Consider the following 17,105-nt stretch of genomic DNA (forward strand, 5'->3'; position numbering starts at 1 on the left):
CAATTTTATAGATCAAAAATTCCGGTAAGGCTCCATGGGGACACATGATGTCACTGGAGTCACTCGTGTGTATACATTAATGTCAAGGGCTTTGTTGCTGCCAGGAAGCAGGAGTGTCTCGGTCCTCCTCTGCTAGGCTTCTTTCTCCAGCTGGACAATCTGGACTTTCTTCCACAGCAGAGCAAGGTTCTAAGAATGCAAAAGCAGAAGACCAGCTGGGCCTCTTAAGGGCTAGGCTTGGAAGTGGCACAGTGTGACTTAAGCCTTATACCATTAGCCAAAGCAAGTTGCAGGTCCAGCCTGTAATCGGTGAGGTGAAATATACTCCAAATCTTGATGGAAGGAGTGGCAAAGTTACATTTCAAAAGTATATATGGAATTGGAGGAATTATTGTGGCCATCTTTAGAAACGATCTACCTTACCATCATAGAATAAACAAGATTCATAGAAAACCTATAGAGTTTTTAAGAGAAGTATATTGAAGAAAACACCATGAGCTTGGATTTTGGGACAAAGGTCACTAAAAATAAAGTGTTCTCTGGGCCCCCAATTTCTTTTGGCAGAAAGCAGGCTGAGAGAGCTACTCAGGTGAAAACACAATCCATTTTTCATAGAAAACGAAAGATAGTTCAAAGGGCAAAGCCCAGAGAACCAAGTGCTAAAGAAAACAAGAGATTGGGAAACCACTTCCTCTAATCAAGGAATCTTCCTTGATGCTTAAGTCAGGGGAACTGACAACATATGCCTGAATTTCAGAATTGTTCTGGATCAGTGATTGCTTTATGCTTCCACAATATTCCCCTTTTTAAATGGAGTGTCCTTGTTTTATCCTTGCATTTTGAGGGTGTGGTGGGCAGATAATCTGTCATTTTAGTTCACAGATTTCCAGGAGTTTCATCCACATTTTGACCCGATGAAAATCATGAGGTACTCTACTTTGAAACCCTAAGTACATGCCACAAATTCCATCAGAAGGTGAAGTCTATTTTCATTCTCCTTGAATCTGAGCTGACCTTACTGCTTTGAGCAATAGGATGCGATAGAAATTATGCTGTGTGACTTCTGTACCCAGGGTTTATGAGGTCTGGCTGCTTCCACTTTTGTGCTGTAGAAGCTCTGAACCACCACATAAAAAAGCCCAACTTAACCCACTGGAAAGAGAGGCCAAGCAGAGGAGCATTGAGGTGCCTTAATTGACTTCTAGTATCAAATGTCTATATATGTGACTAAGGGCATCTCGGATGCTCTAATCCTAGTAATGCCTAGTCAGGACCAGGTAGGACAGAATTAAGCTATCCTTGCTGAGCCTTTGCCCCAGTTGTAGATTCGTAAAGTCATGAACAAATTAAATAGTTGTTATTTTACGCCACTATGTTTTGAGACAGTTTGTCACACAAATAAGAAAACCAAAATGCACCCCATTGTCATATGTTTTGTCTTCTATTATAACCACACTTTTTACTTTTTCTCTAAATATTTTTAAAGAAACAACCTAAATTTTCAACTGTTTAGCAAGATCTAGGGTATTTCATTGTTAAAACAGTTGCAGAAATGTCAGGAAAGCACAATGACACCACGAAACTCTCCTGATATCACTAATGCAGCAACCAAAACTGAGCAGACAAAACAACCAAAAACCTATAGCTGACAGCGGACTCAAGCAGGCATGGGAGGTATCACCACAGACCCCCAGGTTTTAGAACCCTGCTCTAGTCCATCAGGAAAATGTCACGTTGCAGTGCTTCTGGAAGACTTACATTAATTCTCCCACTATCCCCCTTCATTTATTCCCCCCAACCCCAGCAAACACTCTCAGATATAACCACCATCATCTGTGTCCTGCTTGCTTCTGCTTATAGGGTGCTGTGGGAATTGTCAGAGTCCCCAGGATCTCAGCCCTCAGGAAGAATACAGACCACCAGCTGTCTCTTGGCTTGAGAAAGGTCACCAATTATGGCTCTCTGCTTACAGATTAATTTTGGGTTGTCCTTACCTTCTGTGGTTACTTCTAAGAAATCAACTGTCAGGCATCGGTCCCTGAAGTATGTTCTTCCAGATCACTGACAACCAAAATGGGCCCAGATTTTCCATAGTGGTGTCTATTTCATGGCAAGGGAGGGAAAGAAGGGTAATCTGAAGAAGTCTGGATTTGTTATAGGATTAAGAGCAGCAGATATGTTAAATTACTTGCTCATTTTGACTTGACACAGGTGATGGAGGGCTCCTGCCCCTCAGACTCAATATTTGTATTATAAACAAGATTGTAAATATCCTTGTTTGACATAGACCAAAGTCCAAGCAAAGAGCCTAGCAGTAATCCTGGAATTTATCCTAAACTGTGAAGATACAAAATGACTTGTTTAGGAATCTGATGAGAAATATAGGAACTAAAATCATTGATATGAAAATATCACCAAGATTAAAGATAAATGCTCCAACAGAGCTATCACCCTCCAAGAATCTGTAGACCTGGGGATGAATCTCAGCTAGACCACTAACCGCAGCTGAACTCTCGGCATTGCTTAATGAACCTCTCATACCCAAGATATTCTCTCCTTAAATCCATTACTTAACACTCCACACCCACAGCACCACAAACTTGATCATACTTCCTCAAAAAAATGACACCATCAAGAAAAAAATATTTCAACTTTCAACCTCCTTCACCACCATGACTTCGAATTCATCAGTTCTTTCTCCATGGCCAGCTGCTTTCTTCTGGGGTCAGAGGACAAGGTGTCCCTCTCCAGTTTCCAGTTATCTAAGCCTCTGGTTTTTGATGCTGTCCCCTCCTGCTGCCCCAGGACTTTCTTTGACAACTGCCTCTTTCTTTGCTACATTTTCAATCTTATTTTCTCTAGTTCTTTGCCTTTTGCCAATAAACACGCCTAAATCTCTCCTCATAAAATCACTCTCTTGACACTAAATCCTCTTTCAACCAACAACCTGTTTCTCATCCTCCTGAAAAAAGCTCGTGTTCATGGAATAAACGTCTATACTCACTGTTTCTACTACTTCACAACACGATCACTCCTCAATCCATGTCAGTCTTTTCTCCCTTACTGCTCCATCTCGACTGCTCTAGCCAAGGTCAGCATGCAGCCAGGAGCATTTTGTCATACCCACTGGATGCCTTTCAGCCCTTATTTATCTGCTATCCCTCCTGCATTTAACATTATGACTATGAACTCTTTACTTTCTTAGCAAATGTGCTACTTGTCTCTTTTGTTTCAGCTTGCACCTCTTCATGATCTGACTTTGACTTCTTCATAGAAGACACCTCAGCTTCACCCTTAAATACGATATTCTCAGGAATAAGACCTTGGCCCACTACTATTCTTCCTGTAAATGCTCTTCAAACTGTCTTAGTAACTCATTGGTTTAAGTTCTCCTTGTATGTCCCTATCTCCAGCACTAATTTCTTTTCTAAGAGTCACACTTGCCTTCCAACTCCCTGCTAGTCAGTGGTGATTATTCGTTCTCATCCTATTTCTCCTCTTGTCTATAGTCTCAATTTCTCAATCCATAATTCTATCACTCATCTTGTCACCTATGTGAGAAACTTGAAATCATCCTATACTCTTTTCTCCCTCATCCCCCACTTCAGACTAGTCATCAAATCTAGCTGAATTTACCTCTCAAATACTTTTCAAACCTATCCCTCCTCTCTACACTTCTAAGACCCTAGTTCAAATCCTTATCAGCTCTTCTTCAGTTTATTAAAATCAGCCCCTTTTTGAAATCTTTTCTTCCATATTACTCCCTCAAAATCCAATCTCCAAACGAAGACAGAATAGTCCACCTAAATGTAAATATATTATTCCCATGCTTAACCTTTCAAAGATTTCCTGTTATCTGCAGAAATAACTGTGATTTCTTTGCCAAGGCATAAAAGGCCCATCTAATTTCATCTCCTGCCACTTCCTGTTCTTGTGTTGTATACTCCCATATTGACAAACTGCTAGTGATCCCCCATATTCACCTTGTTCTTGCACACCTGTGCTCTTGCTCATGCACAGAATTTTCTTCCTTTTTTCACTGCCTGGCTAACTCATTCTCTTTCAGAACCCAATTCAAGCATCAGTTCCTCTGAGAAGCCACCTCCAAATCTTCAGGGTGGATTTAGTGTCCCTCCTGTGCCCCCATAGCCCCTTAATATCTGCCACCAGCCTCATTAACAATCCTGACAAATTATATTCACACATTTTGTGGATGTGTTTTCTCCCTCACCATGTGGTAGGTTGCATTAGAACAGGAATTAATAATCATTGTAATCTAGTAAATAATACACAGTCTAGACATAGTAGACACTTGATAAATATCTGAATGGGACAGAACTATCTGGCTGACCTTAGGAATTCATATTCTCTGTTTGGGCTTCATACATTTCATCTGTAAATCAGGGGGGGCTGAATTAAATCTTCTCTATTTAAGGTTTCTTCTCTCTGAAACACCCCATGCTTTCGTGTACTTCTGAGCAGGGAGGTGTTGACAGGGCAGAGTTGTTCAACTGTCTTTTTTCATCCTACTGCCTCTGGAGTGATTAAAAAAAGGAGAACAAAAATAATGATAGCTCACACTTGCTGCACGCTGTGTGGGGCAGGCACTATTCAAGCCCCTTTAAATAAGTGTAATAACTCATGTGATAGTCACACCCACCCTACTCATTTTTTCATATGTGAAAACAGAGGGACAGAGTAACCTTCCCAAAGTCACATGGGTAGAAAGAGGCAGCAGCAGAATGCAAACATGGAATGTCTGACACACCGGTCTGCACTCATAACCATTGCACTATCACGCATAGACAGACAACCAAATGGAGAGATACAGATCGAAAGATATGAGTAAGGCAGAGCGGGGAAATGACTGCTGTGCTGAGTAACAGAGAGAGGAGTGGGGTTTGTAACTCACTCCCTGATGAGCCCACAGCTCAGCACCCGATAAGCAGCAGCACGGCGGTAGTTAAGCCACCGTGGCTGTCTAGGCATTGTTGGTAAAAAAGGAAGAATTTGTAAAATTAGACTTTACGAAGAGTCTTTGGATGTAATGAATTCTTCCCGCATTTGTCATCATAGTGCTAATTAAGCTACATTTTGTGGGCTTTAAAGTGCCTCTAGCCAGAATTTCCTAGATATTTTATTGTAATTTAGCATTAGTCAGGCTTGAGTTAATGGACACAGGCGGCTTTATTCGCCCTGCTTTGGGCCCCACTATTGCTACTATATCTTTTGATATTCATCCCCATGACACTAATCAGCAAGTATTGATTTAGACATTGTACATTTCCATAGGAATTCCATTTTAATTCAACATTAGAGTGCCATTAAAACGTAAAAGAAAGGGCATGCAAAAGTCGCCTTAAAGCATTACTGTCTCAGGAAAATCTGCTGGTTTTAGTCATTCTGCCAGCACTGCTTAGGGTAGGACAAAGACCCAGACATAAGGGAGTAGCTACCTTTACGATTCATACTGAGGCCCAGTAGCTACTTTATGACATGGCCCATTGGTCAGGGGTTGAGAAGTGGTGATGGAGAGAAAGGAAGGTGGTCTGGGGTGGAGGGCGTCCTCTTATATCTCTGCCCTACTGAAGATGCTGCTGAGGCCTGCCATCACCTAGCAGCATCCTCCAAGAACAATGGCATCAAGAGAAATGTGATGCAAGAATGGAGTGGTCCAGCCCGATCATTAAGATAGAAGGAAGAACACTGGAGTCAGAATGCCAATGCTTACTCATGCTAACACCCTAAATCCTTCTCCTTCCAAAAATAAAGGATTCTCTGAGAGATATATTGGGTGAAATTGCGTCTTAAGAAGTCCTAAGTGCCTTTTTTATTCTTTCCATATGAAATCAACAGGCAGGCTTCTCCAGCTTCTCCTTACATCTCTTTGGCTTGCCCGGCTGGATTCCACTGTCATCACCCTTCCCTTTTTATGAACTATTCTGCCTTGGTGATTCCACTCTACCCTCTTCCATGGCCTCCGTACACTGTAGCCATTTATACAATGACAATCCGGAAGTCCACAGCTCCAGCTCTCATCTCTTTCTTGGAGCTCATACTTACATCTGTCTCTTGCACCTCCTTACCTAGGGCATCCCACAGGCACCTTAAACTCAGCATGTACAAAAATGACCTCATTTTCTTTCTCTCAAACCTGCCACTCCTCCTGTATCTTCTGATCATGACCCTCCAACTATTTACTGCCTGTGCTAGAACACAGACCCCGCCTCTTCCTGCTTCCTCATATTAAATCTGTCTCACTCATGCCATGGACTCTGCCCTCCAAATGTCTCTCAGATCAGTTCTTTTCATCTCCAACCCCAAACTCTGTTCCTGCCACCCTGGGTTACATCTTCTTTCTGTTGTCTGGATTATCCTCCCTACTTACAGCCTGAAGTCCAGCTCTTACACTGTTGTGATTTGAACAAAAAGGATGTGTTGAAGTCTTAATCTCCATATCTATGAATGTGAACTTACTTGAAAATAAGGTCTTTGTAGATGTAATCAAGTTAAAACGAGGTCAATCTCACTTAGGGTGGTACCTAATCTAATATGATTGAGGTCCTTATAAGAAGAGGAAAAAAGACACACTGGAAGAGCATCATAGGATGATAGAGGCAGAGATTGAAATGAAATGTCTGTAAGTCTTAAGAAGTCCTGTGCTTTTTGTAAATTTTTCTTTATGAGATTCTATTATTCAGGGTTCTCCAGAGAAACAGAACCAATAAGGTGTGTGTGAATAGATGACAGAAGATAGATAAATAGATGATAAATAATAGATAGATAAAGCTATCATTTATTATAAGAAATTGGCTCAAATGATTATGTGGCTGACAAGTCTCAAGATCTGCAGTTAGCAAGATGGAGACCCAGGAGAGCCAATGATGTAAGTTCTAGTCCAAAAGCCTATAGGCTTGAGACCCAAAAAGAGCTAATGCTTCAGCTCACATCTGACAGCAGGAAAAGACTGTCTTGGCTGAAGCAGGCAGGCACAAGGAGCTTACTCTGACTCATGGGAAGGTCAGCCTTTTTGTTCTATTCAGGTCTTCAAGTGACCGGATGAGACCCACCATATTGGGGAGGGCAATCTGTTTTACTCAGTCTACCCATTCGAATGGTAATCTTATCCAGAAACAGCCTTACAGACACAGCCAGAATAATGTCTGACCAAATATTGACCAAATAGAGTTATAGCTATAGAGTTATATAGCCCAGTTAGTTGACACATCAAATTAACCATCACAGAAACCAATAGAGAGGTATCTCTTGCTTACTTATCCTTGATAGCTCCTTATATCTTTGGCTTGCCCAGATTCCATTGCTAGTACCCTTTCCTTTTACTAGTTATTCTCCCCCAGGCGAAGGAACATCGAGGATTGCCATTAAGGACCAGAAGCTAGTAGAGAGAGGCAAGCATCTCCCTCAGAGCCTCACAAAAGGAACCAACCCTGAACACATCTTGATTTCAGATTTCTGGCATCTAGAACTATCAGAGAATAAATTTCTGCTATTTTAAGTCATCTGGGTTGTGGTACTTTATTATGGCAGTGATACACATACTATACTAAGACAAGACACAAACTTCGCCTGCTTGCTTCCTAAATAATCTTCTTCACTGTCACAGGTTTCCCGTTTTCCACAGGCTTAACTCCCAATTTCCCAGCATCTTCACCAGGTATCTCTAAGGGCTGAGCCCTGCACACTCCTCCAGCTCAATCTTAAGTGTCAACTGTTCCTTCCCAGCTTCTTCCCACCTCCTCCCCACCACCCATAGCACATTCTATCAGTTTCTTGGAATGCCAAACTATTTCATCCCATTGCTCATGCTCTGCTTGAAATTCCCTTCCCTTCCTTGTCCGTGTAGGAAACCAACCATCTCCTTTTAGAAGCCCTCCTTAATCTTAGAGCCCATCACCCCCTCACTATGCCACCTCTCACCCTCAGCATACTTACCCATTCCTCTGTTACAGCTCCTACTGTATTGTATGACAACTTTGATTACACTCTGTCTTGTTTAATCGTCCTCCCTATAGGCTCTTAAGCACTTTTCACAAAAGGTTGACGGATTAGTTGGGAGGACAAAAATGAGGTTTTATTTATCTCTGTGTTTCCTGTGCCCAGCAGAATACCCAGCATGTCGTAATGGTTCAATCGATGTATGTAGAATGAATGAGAGCAGTGCCAGCTCTTTAAGGAACATTTATGTTTAGGAGACTAGAAGCACAATGGGATAGAGAGAAATGGTTTTTCCCGGCCTCAGCTTCCTTGCCTATTGTCTAGACCCCTTCTTCACTTCATTGTTCCTCTGTTCCCATGTATCTGGCACATAGTAGGCATTCGATAAAGAATTGCCGAATTAAGAAGTACATAGTTCCAGTTATAAAAATCGTCACAGGGATAGAAAATACAGCATGGGGATACAGTCAATAAGATTGTAATAACTATGTATGCTGTCAGATGGGTATTAGACTTACCGGAGTGATCACTTCGTAAGTTATATAAATGTCTAATCACTATATCATACATCAGAAACTAGTATAACATTGTATCTCAAATGCGATTAAAAATAAATTAAAAAAAATAAAAATAAAAAACAGTTCAAGTACATTTTTAAAAAAGAATTAACAAGTAAAGGAAGAAAGGAGCGGTTAGGATTTTGTAGTAGCAAGAAGCCAAGGAAGGGGAGGACACACTTCACCCATATTGGCCTGTCCCACATGGTTCTTAACGTGGACCTGATAGTGGACAGAGAGGCAGAGCATTAGTTTGCTCCCCAGGAGTATACAAACCTCCCGGGCAGCTGTCTTTCCAGACACACAGACTTATTCAAAAGTCCTTTTGAGAAAAATATCATAGAATTATAGAATTTTGCAGTTAAAAGATATATTCGAGAGTATCTAGGTTAAGGGATTTTAGAATTTTAGTTATAAGGAAGCTTGGAGATTACTTAGCTCCTGCTTAATCCCTGTCTGTATTTATATTAATGAAGAAGAAATCGATGCCCAAAGAGGGAAGGTAGCTTGCCCAAGACCCCATAGTTGAATACCCTTGCTTCCTATGGCTCCATTCTCATGTATCATTTTGACATTTGTGTAGCACTGGTGTTCTTTTCCAAACGCTGGATTAACTACATCCTAGAGCAAGAATTGCCCACAGATGGCACCATGATCTTTTCCACCCCTCATACACATTCTTCAGCAACCTTTACTCCTTTTCTGACCTTAGAATGAGCCCAGGAAGCATTAAAAGTGGGCAAAATTATTTGAGACATCTCATTCCCCACTATTCCTTCCTGGCCTCACTGACATGGCCTTGCTGAATCCTCCCTCTTTGCTTGGCACCCTCTATCCAGGTCTCTTACTTTCCACAGTCTCCATGTGCCTAGGAAGTTTCTCTCACCCATGCCTTCCACATGTCTGTACGCCTGTCCTCCAGAAACCACTGCCTCATTTAGGTGCTGTTCAAATGTCAGGCCAAGTAAGAGAGGAAGATCCTGGGTTCACAGTGCAGATGCAGCAGCCACCATCTCCCTCTGAGCAGCAAAGCCACATGCATCTCAAAAATTCCTTTCTAAGCCACTGAAAGCAGCATGAGGAGGGTTCAGATTTAGACAGAGGTCAGTCTCTCTAAGTGGCAGGATATGGGTGTGGAATTTGAAGTCTTACGATGCCACCTACGTCGATGGCTCCTGCTCCTAAAGCCATCTGAACACTTAGGCATCCTCATTTCAATTATCATAATACCACCATACAGAGAATTTCTTCCAAGAAATTCCAAGAAGAAGTTATAGAAACTGTGTGACTATGGTGAAGGCCTAGGGGAGGAGGCCAAGAGACAGCCCTGTGTGAGAGTCTGTGGGACCAACACTGGTACAGTTATTGTTGGAGCTGAGATAGAGAAAAGAGCTCTAGGCTGGCAACAGGAAACACTCGTGGTGGTGCTCCCAGCAGTGAAGGGGAGAAGCTCTCCATCTGGACAGAGGAGCTCCTTTGGGGGATTATTAAGAACAGCCTGTCCAGTGGCATTTTTCACAGAAAGAGAAAAAATAATCATAAAATTTGTATGGAACCACAAAAGACCCAGAATAGCCAAAGCAAATCTTTAGGGAAAAAAAGAACAAAGCTGGAGGCCTCACGCTTCCTGAATTCAGACTATATTACAAAGCTACAGTAATCAAAACAGTGTGATATTGACATAAAAATAGATACATAGACCAATGGAACAGACTAGAGAGCCCAGAAATAAACTCACATATTTATGGTTAATTTATTTACAACAAAGAAGCCAAGAATATTCAATGGGGAAAAGATGAAAAGGATTGTCTCTTCGATAAATGGTGTTGTGATAGCTGGACAGCCACATGCAGAAGAATGAAACTGGACCACTATTTTATACCATACATAAAAATCAACTCGAAACAAAGATTTGAACATATGATCTGAAATCATAAAACTCCTAGAAGAAGACATAAGGGGTAAGCTTCTAGACATTGGTCTTGGCAATGATTTTTTAGATCTGACACCAAAAGCAAAAGCAACAACAATAACAAAGTGGGAGTACAATAAACTGAAAAGCTTCCACACAACAAAAGAAACCATAACAAAACGAAAAGGCAACCCACAGAATGGAAGAAAATATTTGCGAATCATATATCTGATAAAGAGTCAATGCCCAAAAATATGTTTTAAAACTCAAACAACTCAATGGCAAACAAACAAACAAACAAACAAACAAACAAAAAACTCTGATTAAAACTTGGGCAGAAAACTGAATAGACATTTTTCCAAAGAAGAGGTACAAATGGCCAACAGTTACATGAAAAGGTGCTCAACATCATAATCATCAGGGAAATGCAAATCAAAACCACAATGAGCTATCCCTTCATACCTGTTAGAATGACTCTCATATCAAAAAGACAAAAGATAACGATTATTGAGGATGTAGAGAAAAGGGAACATTTCTATACTATTGGTGAGAATGTAAATTGGTGCAGCCACTATGAAAAACAGTATGGAGGTTCCTCAAAAAATTAAAACTAGAACTACCATATGACCCAGCAAGTCCATTTCTGGATATAGAGCCAAAGGAAACAAAATTGCTATCTCAAAGACATATCTGCACTCCCATGTTCATTTGCAGCATCATTTACAATAGCCAAGACATGGGAAAAAACTGTGTCCATTGATGGATAAATAAATAAAGAAAATATGAGATATATATATATATAATATAATATATGTGTCTATATACACATACAAATATACACACATATCATTCATCCATAAAAAGGAAATTCTGCTGTTCGCGACAATATAGAAGAAACTTAAGAGCATTATGCTAAGTGAAATAAGTCAGGCAAAGAAAGACAAATACTCTATGATCTCACTTACAGATAGAACAGGATTGGTGGTTGCCAGAGGTGGGGAATGGGGAGGGAGTGGGTGAAAGAGGTCAAAAGGAACCAATTCCCAGATGTAAGATAAATAAGTTCTGAGGATTTAATATACAGCAAGGTGACTGTAGTCATCAATACTATATTGTATTTGAAAGTTATTGAGAGAGTAGATCTTAAAAGTTCTCATCATGAGGAAAAAAATGTATAACTAAGTGAGGTGATGGATGTTAACTAAACTTATTGTGGTAACCATTTCATAATATATACATATATCAAATCATTGTTGTATACCTTAAACTAATACAGTGTTATATATCAATTACATCTTAATGGAACTGGAAGTTTATTTATGTATTTATTTTTTCATTTTGTCTGTTTTATTTATTCTGAATTAGAGTTTTACTGGTCAGAATTTCTGACATACATAGTTTATCATTTGAATTATACAGACAGTATCTTTCATTAAAAATAAAAATATTTAAACACAAATATTTAAAAGCCACTTCAAAAGATTCATAGAATTAAAATCTTATTTTGGATAGCATCTCATAAGCTCGTTGTTAACTTTTTTTAATTTTTATTTTTTTAACCTAATTTAAACTGTTTTATTTTTTCCTCTTTTTTTGTATATTCAACAGTAGCTGAACTTATTTTCATTTTTATTATGGTGACATTGGTTAACGAAATCCAGTGAGTTTCAGGTGTACAATCTGGAAATTAAAAAAAAAAAAAAAAACCAGCCTAAGTTCTAAGAACCTGGAAGCAGGGTGTCCGAAGCCTCACCAGCCTCCTGTCTGTCCCTGTAGTCTTCAGACAGAGCCAGCACTTAAGGGTGTTGCTTGTGGATTTTCCAGGCCATTGACTATTGCTTCTTTCTCCCTTTGGTTTTTGAAGACTTCTTTTTTAGCACTTCTGGTTATAAAACCAAGGAGGGCTACAGGCCTGTGGTGGCTCAGTGCCAGAGCCAGGACTAGGGAGCAAAATTTAAGGAGGAATCTACTCTCAAAGCCAACTCTGCACTAGCATGACCCTGAAAGTGAATGTGCCACCTTAACTTTTACACCCTACATAAGTTCTGGCCCTGCTTGACACTATCTCTTTTGGGGTAAGATGGCCTTAGCCATGATTTAGTATTAGGAAGCACTCTTACCCACAAACATAATTCCTCCAACACCAGCTATGTCACAATAATAGAGATAATGTTTGGTCTCTTGTCTGCTTTGGAGAAAAGTATCTGAGAAGTGGTATTGCATAATGCAAAGGCTCTGCAGCCAGATATCTTGGTTGTGTCCTGGTTCTGACACTTACAAGTTGGAGGCTCTCAGCCAGTCACTTATCTCCTGGGGCCTCGGATTTCTTGTTGTTAAAATGGAAATAATTATTATAACGCCCTCCTAAGGTGGTTCTCAAAATTAAATTAGATACTACGCAAAAAATTAAATTAGATATTACGCAAAATTAAATTAGATATTATGCAAAAAAAACCAATCATATGACTGCTTGACACTTAATAAATATTTAGTAACATTAGTAAATAGTAACAATTATTAATAGATAGCATTAAGTGGGGAAAAATACAATTTGCATCTTGATATTCACATTTTTTAATGTATAATTTTACCTTTATTTAAAATACATTTGAGTGCTAAAGGATTGGAGATTATTAAATAGGTTTATTGTTATGTTATTTTTATAGCTACTTCTTAAGTAATTGGGCCATTAGGTGGGCATTCATTTTCCATCAGTTATAAGGGGTTAGCTTATGCAGCCCCCTAACAAATTAGGCAATTATCCAAATTGCACGCACTATGTCAAGAGAGCATATTCAGCTGATGAAGACTTATCTTTATGGTACGATATTAATGGCAATCATCACATCCTTGTCTTCTAATGGGATTGCCAGCAAATAGGCAAAGGAGCCCAATTCCTTTAGTCCTGGTATAATGGGCACATTAAATCCAGGAGTTTCAAAAATTTTAAACAGTATATATTTTACAACCATATCACATTAGACATAGATCAGTTTGGAATCACTAAGAACTCCAGCTCTCCATTCCACTCTACTAAATGTATATTCCAGTGGTATCCTGATAAATTTTAGCAATTGACTCTTGGGAGGGGAAAAAAAGCCCTGATTTGTAGCAATTATAAATTTCTGTGGTATAAATGCTCCTGCCATGTTAATCTTAAGCAATAAACGAATGCAGAGTTTGGAGGAAGAGTTTCAAGTCACCGAATGGGAAGTTTGGGGAAGAGATACTAACAATTGGCTCTCATGGCCTAGTGCAAGCTGGCTCCAGTACATCATTGCTCCCCCAAAGTATACATCCCTTGTCATGGAAATATCAGATTAAGAGTTAATCTGGCAGTAAAGAAATTCACTCACCAAGTCCTTGCATTATCAACTCTACTAGCACATAGTACTTATTTTGGGCCACGTACTGTTCTAAGCTTGTCACAAATGTTAACTCATTTAGTTCTCAGAGAAACTATAATTCTTATTCACAGATGCAGTTACTGAGGCACAGAGAAGTTAAGTAATTTGCTCAAGGTCATTGAGCTGGCAGGCGGTAGAGTTGGCGGGTGCTTTTAACCAGTGCGCTCTGTGCCCTGTTCATTCTCAATCTCTCTATTTCTCTACTTATCTTTATCTCCTTTTTTCTATCTCTTTCAGTCTCTCCTAAACAAAAATCTATTCAAAACATATCTATCATAACATTCCATTTGTTTTCCTCATACATTCAATACAGATTATTATTGTTTTATTCTTTTGTTACATTTTTTTTTTGTGCACCTCTCCTACCAGACTATAAACTTCCCAGGAATAGGCACCATGATAGGCATTCCATTAATAATAGGTGAATGTATGAATGATTCTTATGTCACTCTCCCACTTAATCTGTTTCCTGACATATGTGTAAGCAAGAATAGAGACTCTTTGTTGTCATACCAGTAACTAGCACTGTGCCTGGGACATTTCTGTGGCATGAATTAATTGAACAGTCTTGGACATTCGGTTGTTTTCAGTGTCACCCTATTTAAAGCAGCGCCTCTTCAGGCTCATCCATGCATACTGTGCTTGCCTTTATTCCTACCTGTGAGCTTGTCTTGGCCTCCTTCTTGGATTCTTGACATGAGCAGACACTGTGTCTTATTAAAATCATAGCACCAGGATCAAACATAATGTCTAATGCTTCATAGGCATGCCAAACAGGTTTTTGGACTGGAGCAAACAGAAGATGTTCAATAAGTACATCTGAAAGGATGAGTGAGTAAGGAAGAACTTACTCCTTGAGGTAGAACACATCTGATGAGTGTCTGAATTGTTAATACAGGTGATTATATATGTACATATTCTGCTGTAATGTCCAGGATGTTGGTGACAGAGGGCAAGTTGAAGTATTGTGCCAATATGCTACAGGTGACCTTGAAAATTATCGTGTATAAGCAGCAAGGTGTTCCAGGAAGAGCACTGGCTTATGGGCCCAGAGTTCAGGATTTGAGATCTGCTTCATCCACATGTGCACCATACTAGGTGAGTTCTACATCACGCTTCTGGGATAAGTGATCTGTAAGTCTTTGCAGCTAATAGTTCCTGATTAAACAACTAGTGGACTATTAGAAAAGGAAAGTTAATGCCCAAGAATTGCTCTGGAACCCTAAGAGTTAAGCATATGCCTGCCACTGAGTATCAAAGATGCTGAAGAGATAATACATGTAGTTGAACAATTCATTTCATAAATCTCAATGAAACATAATGACCTGATTAATATTAATTGCCTTCTCTTTCCATTCCAGGAATGGGGTGAGGGTGGAGAAAAAAAGAAAGAGGAAAGAGAGCAGAAGGGACTGAATTCTTAAGTGGTATGATCCAATTACTTCCAAAGGTCTCCAAAGATGAGCATGCAATTACTATGAAATGCAAATAGTACTACTGATAATGATAACAATCCATCATTTTTCTGGGCTCTTATTCTAAACAAGACTACAGGCATCATCGCAGATTAATCATGTTAATGGTCAGCATCCCAGGGGCTATGGTCACTCAGGTTTAGATGACTCTACATTCTGAATGGTGGAGTAAAGAATCCCAAGGATTACTGAAGTCATTCAATCCCACCCACCTCTGGACTCCATGTCATCGAACCTAGGACATGAGTATCCCCTCTCCTGAAAAATTATACCTTTATCAGCAAAAAGAGCCTTCTTTTAGTCAGGGTCCCAAAGTTATCATATTCAGAAACTGCTCTGGGGTGACTATACTACCTCCTTCTTATCACAGTTTATCCTGTAACTGGAGCCTAGGGCCTGGAAGGATGGGCAGAGATGTTAGAGAACACAGTTCTATTTCCAGTTTTAAACAGCAAGAAATGGACCTAAACAGCAGGAAATGTAACCTTGATTTTCCTGCCTATAAAACAGAGATGGTACTGATTATTATCTCCTCTTTTGTTTTGTTAAAGTGGAAATTATATGGAAAATCCATAGTGCGTCTTTGAGAAAACTGCTCTATATATAATTCAGAGACTATTCTAGGCTTTCTTCTGGTATTTCTAAAAAAAAAAAAGAAAGAAAGAAAGAAAGAAAAAGAAAAAAATCATGCTGTGCGTGTCAGGAAACTAACGGCCCCTTCAAACTTAAACAAAAACAATCCCATGCAGCCGTTGTTATTAATTAATACATCACTCTCTACCCCTTTGACAACAGAAAACATGGCAAGTGTCTGGTACCATGAACAGTCAAACCCAGAGAAGATATGGAGAGGCAGTTTCTTTAGAGATTCTGGCATTGATCCGTACCCACTGCAGCCCAGTCTGGCACGGATGCGGTCAGCTCCTCCTCACCACGCACGCATGGGTTATCCATCTGTTGCTCCTCCAAAGAAACTTTGAATACCACCCTCATCTCTTCTTACTAATTCTGCATTGAAAAACCACACATCATTATAAAAGTTAATTTTTTCCACTACTCCCCCCAAAGCAAAAGCAGCAAGCAGACACACAAAAAGGCAAAGGATATAGCTTCCCAAAGCTCATAAAATGTGTCTTTAGTTTGCCTTTTGTCTTGGATTATCCACACCAAGAAATAACTGGACACGGAAGTTCTGAATTCAACAGGAGAGTTCAACCTGATTCGATTAGTAGAGTGAACGTCCTATTTGCCTTGTTCACCTAGCAGATTATTTCTCAGCGGAACGATGCTAATCTCCCTGTAGGGAATTGGGAGCTTCTATGATGACAGAACTATAGCATTGTTAAATGCATCTGCTCATTCTCTCCTGCACTGTACTCCTGCTTTAATCCTGAAACACAGGGAGTTTCCCCAGAGCTGCTTTGTTGCTTTAGGGTTGTAGATCCCAGAGAGTCAGGATAAGCTAGCCATTGTCTGGTTTTGTCTAGACCCAAATAGCTATCCTCATTGCTTATTTTCACTGAAACAGACATTTGAGTATGAGCGAGTGTCCTTATCTACACTTTACAGAACGATTAATTTGAATTGTTCTTCTTTAGATACGGTAAGTCATTTTTATTCCCATTGTAGTGGTGGTAATATAAAGGGTAATTTTCAGAGTAAACCCCTAGCATTGGTATAAGTTCCCATAATGCACCCTAGTGCTCCTATAATCTATGCGGAGCTCTGGGGATACCCCTGAAAGCTTCAGCTAAGAGGGATCATACACAGGGGTCCAGTCCTAAAAATCTCACACTCT

The sequence above is a fragment of the Pteropus vampyrus genome, unplaced genomic scaffold (assembly GCF_000151845.1).
Source record: "Pteropus vampyrus isolate Shadow unplaced genomic scaffold, Pvam_2.0 Scaffold116, whole genome shotgun sequence".
Lineage (NCBI taxonomy): Eukaryota > Metazoa > Chordata > Mammalia > Chiroptera > Pteropodidae > Pteropus > Pteropus vampyrus.